Genomic DNA, 12,263 nt, shown 5'->3' on the forward strand with positions numbered 1-12,263 from the left:
TTTTATGTTTGGTAGAGCGTACATTATTTTTATATCAAACATCAGAGACTTACAATTTAAACCCTAGACACAGAACAAATCGGCCTGTTCAATAACATCAATTGTCCAACTGATGCAAAGCAAGGAAATATATAAATCAATTTCAATTCTGTGTTCAGAGCCATAGCATATATACCCTCATTTTGAGATGTTTAAATAGTTTTAAGGAAATTCATGAAGCTAAGATGAATATGAGATCTTTTAGATCACCTTAAATACTGTGCTAATCAAACCAAGACAAGGCGCACAGATAAATGTTTGCAAGGGAAAGGTGATGATTTAGATCTACTGTGCTTCACGACATTCTGTACTATTCTTCCTTTAAATCTGTCAGGAAACTCCTCGGGAGTTGTTTAGATACTCTTCTGGTCCTGGAAGACTATAGAATAGGACATTTTTCTTCTCCACCCTGTACTTCCAAAATCCAACTTCCTTCATGAAATAGAAGTTCATTTTAGTACTCTTTAAAGATCTAACAGAAAAAAAGCTTAAAATAAAGAGGGGGAGTCCCCATTAGGGCTCAGTGGGTTACAAACCCAACTAGTATCCATGAGGATGTGGGTTTGATCCCTGGCCTTGCTCAGTGCGTTAAAGATCTAGTGTTGCCACACACAAGCTGTGGTATAGATCACAGACAAAGCTCAGATTCTGTGTTTCTGTGGCTGTGGTGTAGGCCAGCAGCTGCAGCTCCAATTCAACCTCAGCTTTCTGTTGTGGAGGGCAAAGGCAAACAAAATATGTCAGTAATTTGTTTTAAGAAATGTGCTTTAGAATGTTTTTTCTGCATTCACAAAGATACACAACTCTGCTTTACTCATTGAAAATTCTGGCTGATAGCCAAAAACATTTTAATATAGACAGTGTGGAGAAAGCCACATTTTTTTTTTCTTCAATCCGTCTATGCCAGAGCAGTGTTCAGAATCTGGATTTAATGTGCAAAAGCGGGACTCCTTCCTGTTCCTTGTCATGTCACTGCTAGAGCTGGATTCAGCATCCTCCTGGTAGAGGGAGAGAAGACATCTTTGCTCGCTTCAATTCCATCCTTTCCTATTGAGTGTTCCATACAGTGGCATGCAGGGGTTATTTTCACTTTTTAACTTTTCAAAAAATGTGTGATGTGTTCACTGTCACAGATACATGACTTACATTCTATTTTACATGGCTTAGTTTATGTTCCATCCTCTTTCATACAGTTTTCGTTCTTCCTCATTTGGGGACATAGGGAGATTATGAAAAGAATAGAAGCTGAAGTGGTGGGGGTTGTGAGGAGTCACTGTGACCCCATGAAAAGCACCAAGCTCAGAGCAGGTGCCCATGAATGTCCTTCCCTGCCCCCCACTCTTACTTGCAGTGTATCCTCTGATTCCCAGGAGAGGCCGATGGTGAAGGAGGCAGCAGCCTATTACTTAGAAGCTGAGGAGCTCCATGTAGCCCAGCCATTCACCCTCTGTCCAACTTTGGACAAATCATCTGCCCTCTGGAAACTTTTTATCCTGAATTATAAGATGGAAACTGTACCATTTAATCCAACCAGCTCACAGAATTAAATGTAAGTATGCTTTATTGACTGTCACACACTTTATACATATGGAGTATCATTATGAATCACTGGAGCAGAAAGAAACATTGGGCAGGTTTTCCACTCTGTACAGAAAAAACTAAATACCCCCTTAAAGTTTGAGAAAGAAAAGAGAACTGAAATATTGGAAACCAACCTATTATGGTTCATGGTGGTTAATATGACTTGAAAAACCTACTATTAAAGTATGTTTTATGTGTTATAAAAGCTCTAATACGTGCACGTACTTTTTCAGAGGAAGGTGAGCCTTCTAAATTATAAGAAAACATGAATATTATATTTGATGACTACAGATATTCTTTAGTTTCAGTCCTATAAGATCTCAGATTTGTTTCATATGGCATTCCCAAATTAAATATGATGCCTTAGGAAAAGAGCCCCTAATAATTTACTAATTTACTAAACCCCTTAGTAAAGGACTTTACTAAGTGACACTTCTGGGAAATAACTGGCCTGCCCTATAACCTTATCTTAGTAGGACCCCTACAAGGAAGATTTAGAGAGCAGATAAAGAGGAGAGGGAGCAGTGATAAGTGAGAAAACACAGTTCAGGATCATGTTGCTCCATAGGTGTCATTAAATAGTATGTTTAATGCAAATTAAATCAGCATCCTCCTTCTGCACTTTCAACTCCACTTATCCACATGTAGCCTAATGGATAGTTTCGAACGTCTGTTTAGCAGGGTGGGGTCATGGGCCTGTGACCAATGCAGTAGCAAGGGGCCTGTGTTCAGAAGGGTCCAGCACATGGGGTTTCATGCTCTGTGGTTGCCATGTTGAAATTCTTCATGCTTTTATCTTGGAACTTGTATTTATAAGTTGATAGGACAATGGAGCATGTGCTGGGGGCCTGGAGGCTACTTTCAGGTGCGAACCTGTCCCCCACCCCCCCTTCACTCACCCTCTTCTCCCATCCCCAGCTCATTCTCAATTGCCTGCTCCCTCTGCCCCTGTGTCTGGGGCCCTGCCAGTTCTCTCTCCTCATCCTCACACCTCCATCTCTTACACATCCTCACCAGGAATGGCTGTGGGTTCCATGGGCTGGGAGAAGGATGGAGGAACCTGCATTCTGCTTGACTCTGGGACAGAGGTCAGGCAAGTGGCCAACAGTATTTTGGCTTTCTGGCTATAAGTTTGTGGCATCATGGCCTGTTTGGCAGAAGGCCAATGGCGGCCTCTTGCCTACCCCTGATTTAAGCACCCACCACCTTCCAGCATAGAGATTGCAACTCCTTGGAGGTCTCCCTTCTACTGTGGGTAGAGGCAGAAGTTAGTGGGAGGAGGAAGTTGACTTCCCAGGTGTCTGGGCTGAGTATTCCTCTTGCACAGGGTCCTGGCAAATTAGGTAGCTGGACCTGGTATTTAGACGATTCTGAAACAAGACCTAAACTCCTCAGAAACAGTTCTAATGATATGGTCATCTTGTAAATGAGTTTCCAGCTAAGTGTATAATAATCCCAAGTGTATAATGGCGCTTACACATTTGAGAGACCCTGTGATCATAAAGGTCACACAGGGTGATAATAAGAGCTTTAGGGGGTTGTGAGGATACAGTAAGAAAGTGCATAAGGCACTTAACACATGCTCAGTAGATGGCAAATTCCTATATGGACACAAAGGAATCATTGCTGAAATACTACCACCATCCTCATCACCCATGTCCATTTACTTGAGAAAATATGTAGGAAGAAAAGGAGCATCAACTGCTTTGGCTCCTGTGTAAGTGATCTGGATTACGCATGTCTCTTCTATGTGCTAAGAAAATGAACACAATTATTAGATATTAAATTGTAAATTGACAATTTACAATTTATGTGTATGTGCACAACCATGTGTGTATGGTTATACACACATGCATACACACACATATTCTTGTGGATTTGAAATGCATGGGAACTGTCAAAAACCTCGGATCTATGTAGTTCAGTGTGTTTAGTTTACAGAGAAGGAGAGAGATTGCACAAACTCTTTTTTTTTTTTTTTTTAAGGCCACACCTGGGACATATGGAAGTTCCTAGGCTAGGGGTCAATTCGGAGCTACAGCTGCTGGCCTACACCACAGCCACAGCAATGTCAGATGCAAGCTCTGTATGCAAGCTCTACATCACAACTTGAAGCAAGGCCAGATCCTTAACCCACTGAACTCAGCTAGGGATCAAACTTGTGTGTTCTCAGGGATACTAGACAGGTCCATTACCACTGAGCCACAATGGGAACTCCCATACAGCCTCTAAATGGCAGAGGAGGGCTAAAAACCTTGAGATCCCTCATCTGTCTAATTGGTGTGCAATGTGCTTTGAGGACCTGAAAGATATGTAAACTGTTTTACATTTTTATAGTTACTTATGGCTGTTACATTTGTCACAGCTATCATTTATGTGATGTGACCCTTGGTTAAGGAATGCAAAACTCCAATCATCCCACCTTTTCTCTGCAAAGCATGATCTACTTTAAGACACCCTGTTTCATGGCAGTTTCCAGAAATCCCTGAAAAGCAAAAGGGATGGCTGGGTAACCCATGTCTCTGATAAAATAGTTTCCATTTTTACAATGGAGAGTCAAACATGCCTTCCTTAGGTCTGGTGCTGTGTGTTAGGGTGGCCCATATATGATCACGTGTGGTTAAGGCAACACGACTGGAATCATTTTAGCTTTCATTTGGCCAGTCTGTACATCAAGAATCCGAAATCAGGAGGTTGATTTTCATTTTGCCTCTTCCCCTGGCAGATCTCCTTTAGGTCCAGGGTTGCCATTTACTTCAAAGGGAACGCTCTTTGTAAAGGAGGTATCCGGGAAAGGAAGAAAAATGAGAATCCAACTCATTATTTTAAAGATGGTTAAAATAAACAAGTCGGCAAATGCATGTTTTCTCTTAGACTACTCAGTTGGGATCTTTCTGTCAAAGGAGGGTAGTTTGTAAGGCTTCTATTATCTGATCCCCATGCAAAGGGGATCAAATATATTTTTCATTTGATGAAGTTGGGTAGAAGTTGGACTGAACTGAATTACACTGATTGCTATTCCCTGTAATTCCCAACAAACTTTTAAAATACATTTACCTATTATACCCCTTCATTTTCTATAGCTGCAGAAGGAAAAAAATAAAAGACTTGTACAGATACAGAAACTCAAAAAAGAAAGCCAGTCACTTGTTTTTATACAGAAACCAGCATACTGACATTTTAATGATGCTGGGATACTGCCATAGTGTGAAATTTTGTATTCAGAGCATTTAAAAAGGGAGTGGAGAAAAGACAAGTAAGTCCCCAAACAGAATGGATTCGATGAGCTTGTGTACATGGCAGGTACCAGGTAGTGATCAGCCTCCTTGGGTCACCTTTCCTCCTTAAAAGATACAGGAGCCCTTTAAATGTATGGGATGCACAGCTGAATGTAGTGCCTTTTATGGAGACCTCTTTGGGTCTGATTAATTAGTAATTGGGGTGAGAGCTGTGCACTTCACTGACTCTTGCTGCCTTGATTGTAAATCGCAATCTGGTGCTAAGTCTCAGCAGGTCACATTGCTGTTTTTGCTGTACCCCAGTGACACAACTGATTAAATCTGTGTAAACAGTATCATTATGAAAATATTTTTGTTATAGGCATGAGGAGTTAACACATTTTTATTTTGGATGGAAATTAAAATTATTTGTGGGAGCTTTGTATGTTTTCATCAATTGTCAGTCATCCCAATAGAGCATGTAGCAAAGTAACTGTTTTAATTTTCACAAAGGGAAAAAAAAAAGCTCTCAGACAGAGGGCTTTTAAAACTGAGAATTATGATAATTATGTCATTCATAATACACATAGCTACATTACAGGCAAGTATTATGTCACTTAATAGTTAGTTAAACAAGTAAACAGAAATATGGGAATTTGCTTGCATATTCCCCTTACAATGGGGGCACTTTTGAAAGAGTAGATATGCTTTAATGGAACACACATACACTCCCCCAGATGCTTCACTTATATTCTACATGTTTCCTAAGTTAGCTGTAACAGAACTCTGAGTTGCCTCTGGAAAGGAGCTCGGGGTGCTGATGTGTTACTAGGCAACACACAGACTCAGGGTGATGACTCAAGGATCCCAGAGGTCCACAGGGGTTTCAGGGGAAGGATAAAGGTGGACCATTAGATCATCTTGAACAGTTTGTGTACCATTGTTTACATTTGGTTCTGAAGCAAGCAAGTTTGATTTTTGCAGTATACCCACTTTACAGTCATTGGCACCTCCAAAAATAATTCTTCTGGAGGTGTGGTAAGGTTGAGCAAATGTGCAATTGGTCAGGATTGGCAGTTTTATTCTAAGTGAGCATTAAAATTGTAGTTGCTCTTCCTAATGAGGCCTGATTTCACCTCTGTTTGCTGAGGCTGGTGCTAAGTCAACTCAAGCCAATGGATACTCTCCTATTTGCTTCATTTCACAGACTTCTTATTAGAAAGGCTTAAATGAACTTTAATCAAACGTGCCTATTAAGTTTCTGAGACTTGGGTTGCTAATCATCTACTTGCTAGCAACTAAAGTTTAGATAAAAGAAAAATGACTTTTCTTTCTGTGAACCTATAAATATCATGGTCAGAATATCCAGGCGAAAAAGGAGCTAACAAATGAGCAAATTTGCCATGTGCCAGCTCCCAGATTTAAACAAAGAACTGGCTGTATACATTTCAAATGATGGCCTTCATATTATCTAGGCCTAAATAACAAGACAAAAAAAAACCCTGCCTTTGAAGAGAAGAGGAAGCATTTACCCTACCCTTTAATGCTGTACAGATGTTGCAAATGCTTTTGCCAAAGGTGGGAGGAACTGTATATGAAAGAACTGGCTGTGGGATATTGGTTATCAGTAGACTATTCAGAATAATGAAATTTTGTGTTATTACCTGGGGTGTTTGTGTTTTCCTGATAAGCAGTTTGTTTGGGTTTTATAAAGATCTTGGGGCATGGGTCAGTCTAGAGAAGTCTAATATTTGTTTATGACTCTCAATTCTTTTTTATTATATCCCATTAGTCATTGCAATATTTACCCCAAACTGGGAACTCTGAGGATCAGATGATTAGATCATATTAGGAATGCTTTTTGGACATGAGCTATTACAGCTATCTTGCCAAACACCAATGGGCAAAGACAGTAAAAAGGATTAATACAGAGGTGGGAAATAGAAAAGGAAAAAATACTATTATTTACTTTTTAAAAAAAACTACTCATCAACCTAATTCAAAGCATAAATCTAAATCTAGAAAAAGAGATTAAGGAAAAACAAAGAACAATTTTCTCAAACAGAAATGAAGACTAGGAAAATGTGAGGATAGTTTATTATTAAATGTAAGCAAATCCAGAGTGATTTCATTTTCTTGTTAAGTATTTTTTTTTTGCTAATTCCAAAACTCTACCTTGTATATAATATGACTCATGCAATGCTAATAAAATTTTAACCCCTTGAAGTCTTTAAGTAACATTTACAAAGTGTAAAAGGCAACTTTCAATCAGCACTTTATGTAAGATAGTTAATTGTAATGACCTAGTCATAAAAATAGGAGTAATTCTGACTTTGGCAATAATAAATAAAATAATCACCCTTTCCTAGTAAATATTTGCACAGCAGTATTTCAGAATATATAACACACAGGGAGGTCAAGAAATAGACACCCATACACTCTGTGTAAGACACTATACACTTGGATATTTCCTTCTCCAGAAGAACAGCCCCTTGGGCATAGATTAAGGAACAGAAGTTCACCATAGTTCTGTTTTAAGGTATTATTTACTATTGTAAGGGTAATGCAAGCTTATTACACAAGAATCAGAAATGATAGTAAAATACCCCTGCAAGTATCAGTAGTGGTATTTGTTATAAACCAATAAATCACTCATGGCTCTAGCTCCAACAAACTGTTAACTAAGCTGTATGCAGATCTCTTGGTCACACTCTGCATGAAATCTTGATCCTTTAGTAATCTAGGTTCTTTCATTATGGATAGATGGAGATCTTTTTGACATTTTCTTTGTTCAAAAAGGCAATGTAAACTGGCAGATATATGGTATTATTATAATGAACGTTTATTAATACAAGATCTTAGAAAATGAAATCTTTTTAAAAAGTGCTTCACACTTATGAATCACAAAGTGGTTGTTGACACCAGGAGTTAAATGTAGGAAGACGATGGGTGTCAGAAACAAGAAAGAGCCCTTCTTGTTTATGTTTTTCTTATGCCGCTACTTCTCTTATTGTTCACACTTGTGTCCACTTTAATCCCCAGGCTCAAGGAAATTCAGTAGGCAACTCTAAGGATGTAACAAACACAAAGAAAATATAGAATCCCATAAAATCAATGAGCTGTTTTGTATTTGTGGAAATTTTAGGAAATGTGGATATTTGCATGTGACAAGTTTAGAGGAAAAAACCCATTTGTGGTTTGAAATTAAGAAGGGAGGAAGGGAAAAGGGCAACATGAAGGATCTTTGCAGTGATGGAAGTGTTTTGTATCTTAAATATATACAATATGTGTTACATAATATATGTCTATATCAATCTTCTGGGTGTGGACAGCACTAGTTTTACAAAATGGTAACTTTGGGTGAAACTGAGTAAAGGGTACATGGGATCTCAGCGTTATTTCTTACAACTATAGGTGAATCTACAGTTAGCTCAGAAAGTTTGCGTAAAGAACATAAAATTGAGTTTTGTTTTTGTAGAAACCTCTGGAAAGACAGATATATGCATATTTACATGCACTTGTACAGATAACTTGCCTAAATTCTTTTAGAACTATATGTTTTTATTCAGGTGAATAAAATATGTAAACACTTGTCTATGTATTGTTTATATTGAATATATTTAACATGATTTGATATTTAATTTGAACAGTTACTAATGTATTAGTTTAGAAAACCTAAGAATGGCTGTTTCTGAAAGCATGGTACAGTGCGATGGTTAAAAGTGTGAACCTGGGCGTCAGGTTGCGTGTTTTGAATCCTCTCTGTTATTTATAAACAATGAATTTAAGCGGGTTTTAATCAGTCTGCCTCAAAATTTGCTCCTCCTAAAATGGTGAGAACAATAGCTATCATATTGCCTTGTTATAAGGATTAGGCAAATAAATACACACAAAACACATAGAATACAGCCTGACACAGTAAAAACTATGTAAGTGTTAGCTGCTGCTATGATGATAATGATGATGATGTTTTATATACATCAGCTTATAGAAAACTCATGTCAACCCTAGTTGTAGGTACCATTATTGACCTCAGGATAGATGGCCAGAAGGAACAAGTGTCTTGCCAAGGTCAAAAAATTTGCATTTGGAAGGACTCTGCTTTAACCACTTCAAGTTTGTAAGATAGACCTGAATTTTATTTTGTTGTAATAAGATAACAATATATTTCATTAGGCAAATAAACATCTGATTTTCTATTTAAACAACAGTGATTTAGAAACAAGACTAGAAAACATAAAACAAAGACACATATTTGTTTCTTAGATTTCCACCATTCTTGATTCTACTGGGTCTGGAAGGCATCTTCCCTCTGGTATTTTTGTCTTTTAGTTTTTCAGCCTGGATAAACCCAGAGTGAAGAGGTGTATAAAAACAAAAGAGAGGAAGCCAACCCAATGTCCATTCTCAAAACTTTCAAAAAGCTGAGGTTTTGGGTTCAGTTCAATAAAGGGTCAAGATTCAGGTCAAGTCTTATTTTGTATAAAATGACTGCCTTCATTTTGAAACAATCTAGTAGTTAGAATTGTGGTAGTTTCTGGTTTTAGCTAGTCTTTGAGGGGAAATGCTGAAATTAATCTTTTCAATGGAAAGGGAATGCAACGATTTACCACAGCTACCAAAACAGGGACTTCCTGGGAAAAGAATGACCATTTGTTGAACTGATTGTCATGTGTAGAAAGGAGAGTTTTTTTCTGTTCTATTGAATATACAAAAGTGGGTATATATTATATGTTTGCAAGGTATATGTGTGTGTAAAAAAATCATTGTCAAATTGGAAAATTGAAATTCTCATACAATGAGAGATAGTGTTGCATATTATTAAGAGTACAGGCTTCGTTAGTTCAAATCTTGGTTTTGTCACTTAAACATTTGTGACCTTAGGAGAATGGGAATATCATAACGGTAGCTGCCTTATCAAGTGGTTTTGGAGAGTAAATAGTGAATATATATGTAAAGCAGCTAAAGATTTTATGGTACATAGAAAGTTCTAGGTAAAATTTAGCTGTGCCATAAACTGCATAATTAAATGTTGACCATGTGCTGAATTTTGACCTTAACTTATTTATATAAAAATTTTCCTTAATATCAGTAATTTCAAGCTAGTTAAGGCAATTACATATATGCAAAGCAATGTATTTAAAGGGTAAATAAGAAACAACACAGAAGGGAGTATATATAGTGAATCAGAAATACATTTGGCTGCAAATAATAAAACACCAAACTACAGTTTTTCTTTTCCCAGATTAAGGATTATATTTCTCATATAGGGAGTTTGGGGCTAGGTTATTGTTAGTGTTGGAATATTGACTAGTGCCAATGTTTGTTCAGCTTTCTTAATATTTTCCTAATAGTTGCAGTCAATCACATCTTCCTTCAAGTCAGGAAGATACTGGGAAGGGCAATGCATGCTTTAGCCAAGCTAAAGCTTTCCTGGAAGCCACACTCTCTAGCACACTTTCCAAATGTTTTCCAACATTCCATAACAATCCTAATAATTTTTTTTCTGATTGACATGGTACCCTTAGCTGCAAGGTAATCTGGAATAGGTAGTCCTAGGACAGCTCTGATTGGCCTAGCCCATTTATGATCCATTGCTTTGGGGGATGGACATATTTTCATCATAGAGAAAAGTAGAGTTCTGTTAGCAGTTAGGAGGAAATAACTGTTGAGGAGGTAGCCAATGGTGTTTGTCATCTATAGCCTCAGGCAGCACAACGGAAGAGAGTATGGATTAGTTAGTTAAGGCTTCCAGGAGGCAAAAGGTAAAAGAAAGAATGCTTTAAATGAAATGTTGACTGTGAATCAGCTGAAATACTTCCTGGACAAAACAGGGTCTAGCAATTACATAAACAAAACTAGACAAGAAAAAATAAGTAAGAAGCGTAGGAAAAAGGAAACTGGGGTAGAATAGATCTGTCTAGGGAGAAGAAGCCTTAAAGAGAATTGAAATGAATACATTTGGAGCCATATGGAAGAGTTAGTTTTGAAGGAAACAATTTACTCATTTCCTTGCTTCACTCTACCAAACTGGTCTACTCTTCTTGACCAGTAATGGTCAAGAATTTGGGATTTCCATATAAATAGATATTTCTCCAAAAAAAAAAAAAAAAAAAAGACATACAGATGGCCAACAGGCATGTTAAAAAATGCTCAACATCACTAATTATTAGAGAAATGCAAATCAAAAATATAATGACGTACCACCTCACACATCAGGATGCCCATCATCAAAAAGTCTACAAATAACAAATGCTAGAGAGGGTGTTGAGAAAAGACAAACCTCCTACACTGTTGGTAGGAATGTAAATTGGTGCAGCCAGTATAGAAAACAGTATGGAGGTTCCTGAGAAAACTGAAAATAGGGTTACCATAGATCTAACAATTTCCATTCTTGGACATATATCTGGAAAACATGAAAATACTAACACAAAAAGATACACGCACCCTAATTTTCATCACAGCACTATTTACAACAGTCAAGACATGGAAGCATCCTAAGTGTCCACTGACAGATGAATGGATAAAGAAGATGTGGTATGCATACACAGTGGAATATTACACATCCATAAAAGGAATAAAATAATGCCATTTGCAGCAACATGGATGGACCTAGAGATTATCATACTAATGAGGTAAGCCAAACAAAGACATTGGATCAAAAGATTATATAAATGAACTTATTTACAGAACAGAAGCATACCTCACAGGCATAGAAAACAAACTTATGGTTATGAAAGGGGAGGGGGGGAGGGGTGAATTAGGTGGTTGGGATTTATAGATACACACTACTGTATATAAAACAGATAACCAACAAGGACCTATTATATAGCACAAGGAACTATATTCAGTATCTTAATAACCTGTAAGGGAAAAGAATCTGAGTCACTTTGCTGTACAACTGAAACCAACACAACGTAAATCAACTATGCTTCAATTTTTAAAAAAATATTTTAAAAGAATTTGGGATTTCAAACAAACTGGGAATATATCTTCTTTTCAAGCATCCATAGACCATTTGCAAAAATGGAGAACCTCAGTAAATTCCAGCATTAAGCCACATGGTCTAATAACAATAAAGTCAAACTAGAAATTAGTAACAGATTTTAAAAAATACTTCAATTTGGATAGTAAGTATACATGTATTTAAACACATATAGTAAGTATAAATACATATACCTGAATAGTATTGATTGAAACATAAATCAGAACTGCAATTATAGATTATTTAGAAAATAAAATATAATTTGAAACTCAATGTGTCAAAGTACATGAGATATAATCAAAAACTATTCTTAGAAGTTTTTGAATCTGAAGTGTTTTCATCATCATCATCATCATTATTATTATTATTATTTTGTCTTTTGCCTTTTCTAGGGCCGTTCCCATGGCATAGGGAGGTTCCCAGGCTAGGGGTCCAATCAG

The 12,263-nt window shown here is 37.2% G+C and overlaps 1 protein-coding gene across 4 annotated transcripts in view; it reads left to right on the forward strand.

Annotated features, from left to right (window-relative positions):
• Positions 1-12,263, forward strand: part of PLCL1 (phospholipase C like 1) — an 821,890-nt gene that overhangs the window by 687,642 nt on the left and 121,985 nt on the right. Inside the window, exon 9 of one of the 4 annotated variants that reach the window (XR_002339303.1) lies at positions 1,410-10,955. The exons of the other annotated variants lie outside the window; for them this stretch is intronic. The gene's annotated coding sequence lies outside the window, so the exon portion shown is untranslated. Of the gene's footprint in view, positions 1-1,409; positions 10,956-12,263 lie in introns of those variants that run through there. 4 annotated transcript variants of the gene reach the window in all.

The sequence above is a fragment of the Sus scrofa genome, chromosome 15 (assembly GCF_000003025.6).
Source record: "Sus scrofa isolate TJ Tabasco breed Duroc chromosome 15, Sscrofa11.1, whole genome shotgun sequence".
NCBI classification, from domain to species: domain Eukaryota; kingdom Metazoa; phylum Chordata; class Mammalia; order Artiodactyla; family Suidae; genus Sus; species Sus scrofa.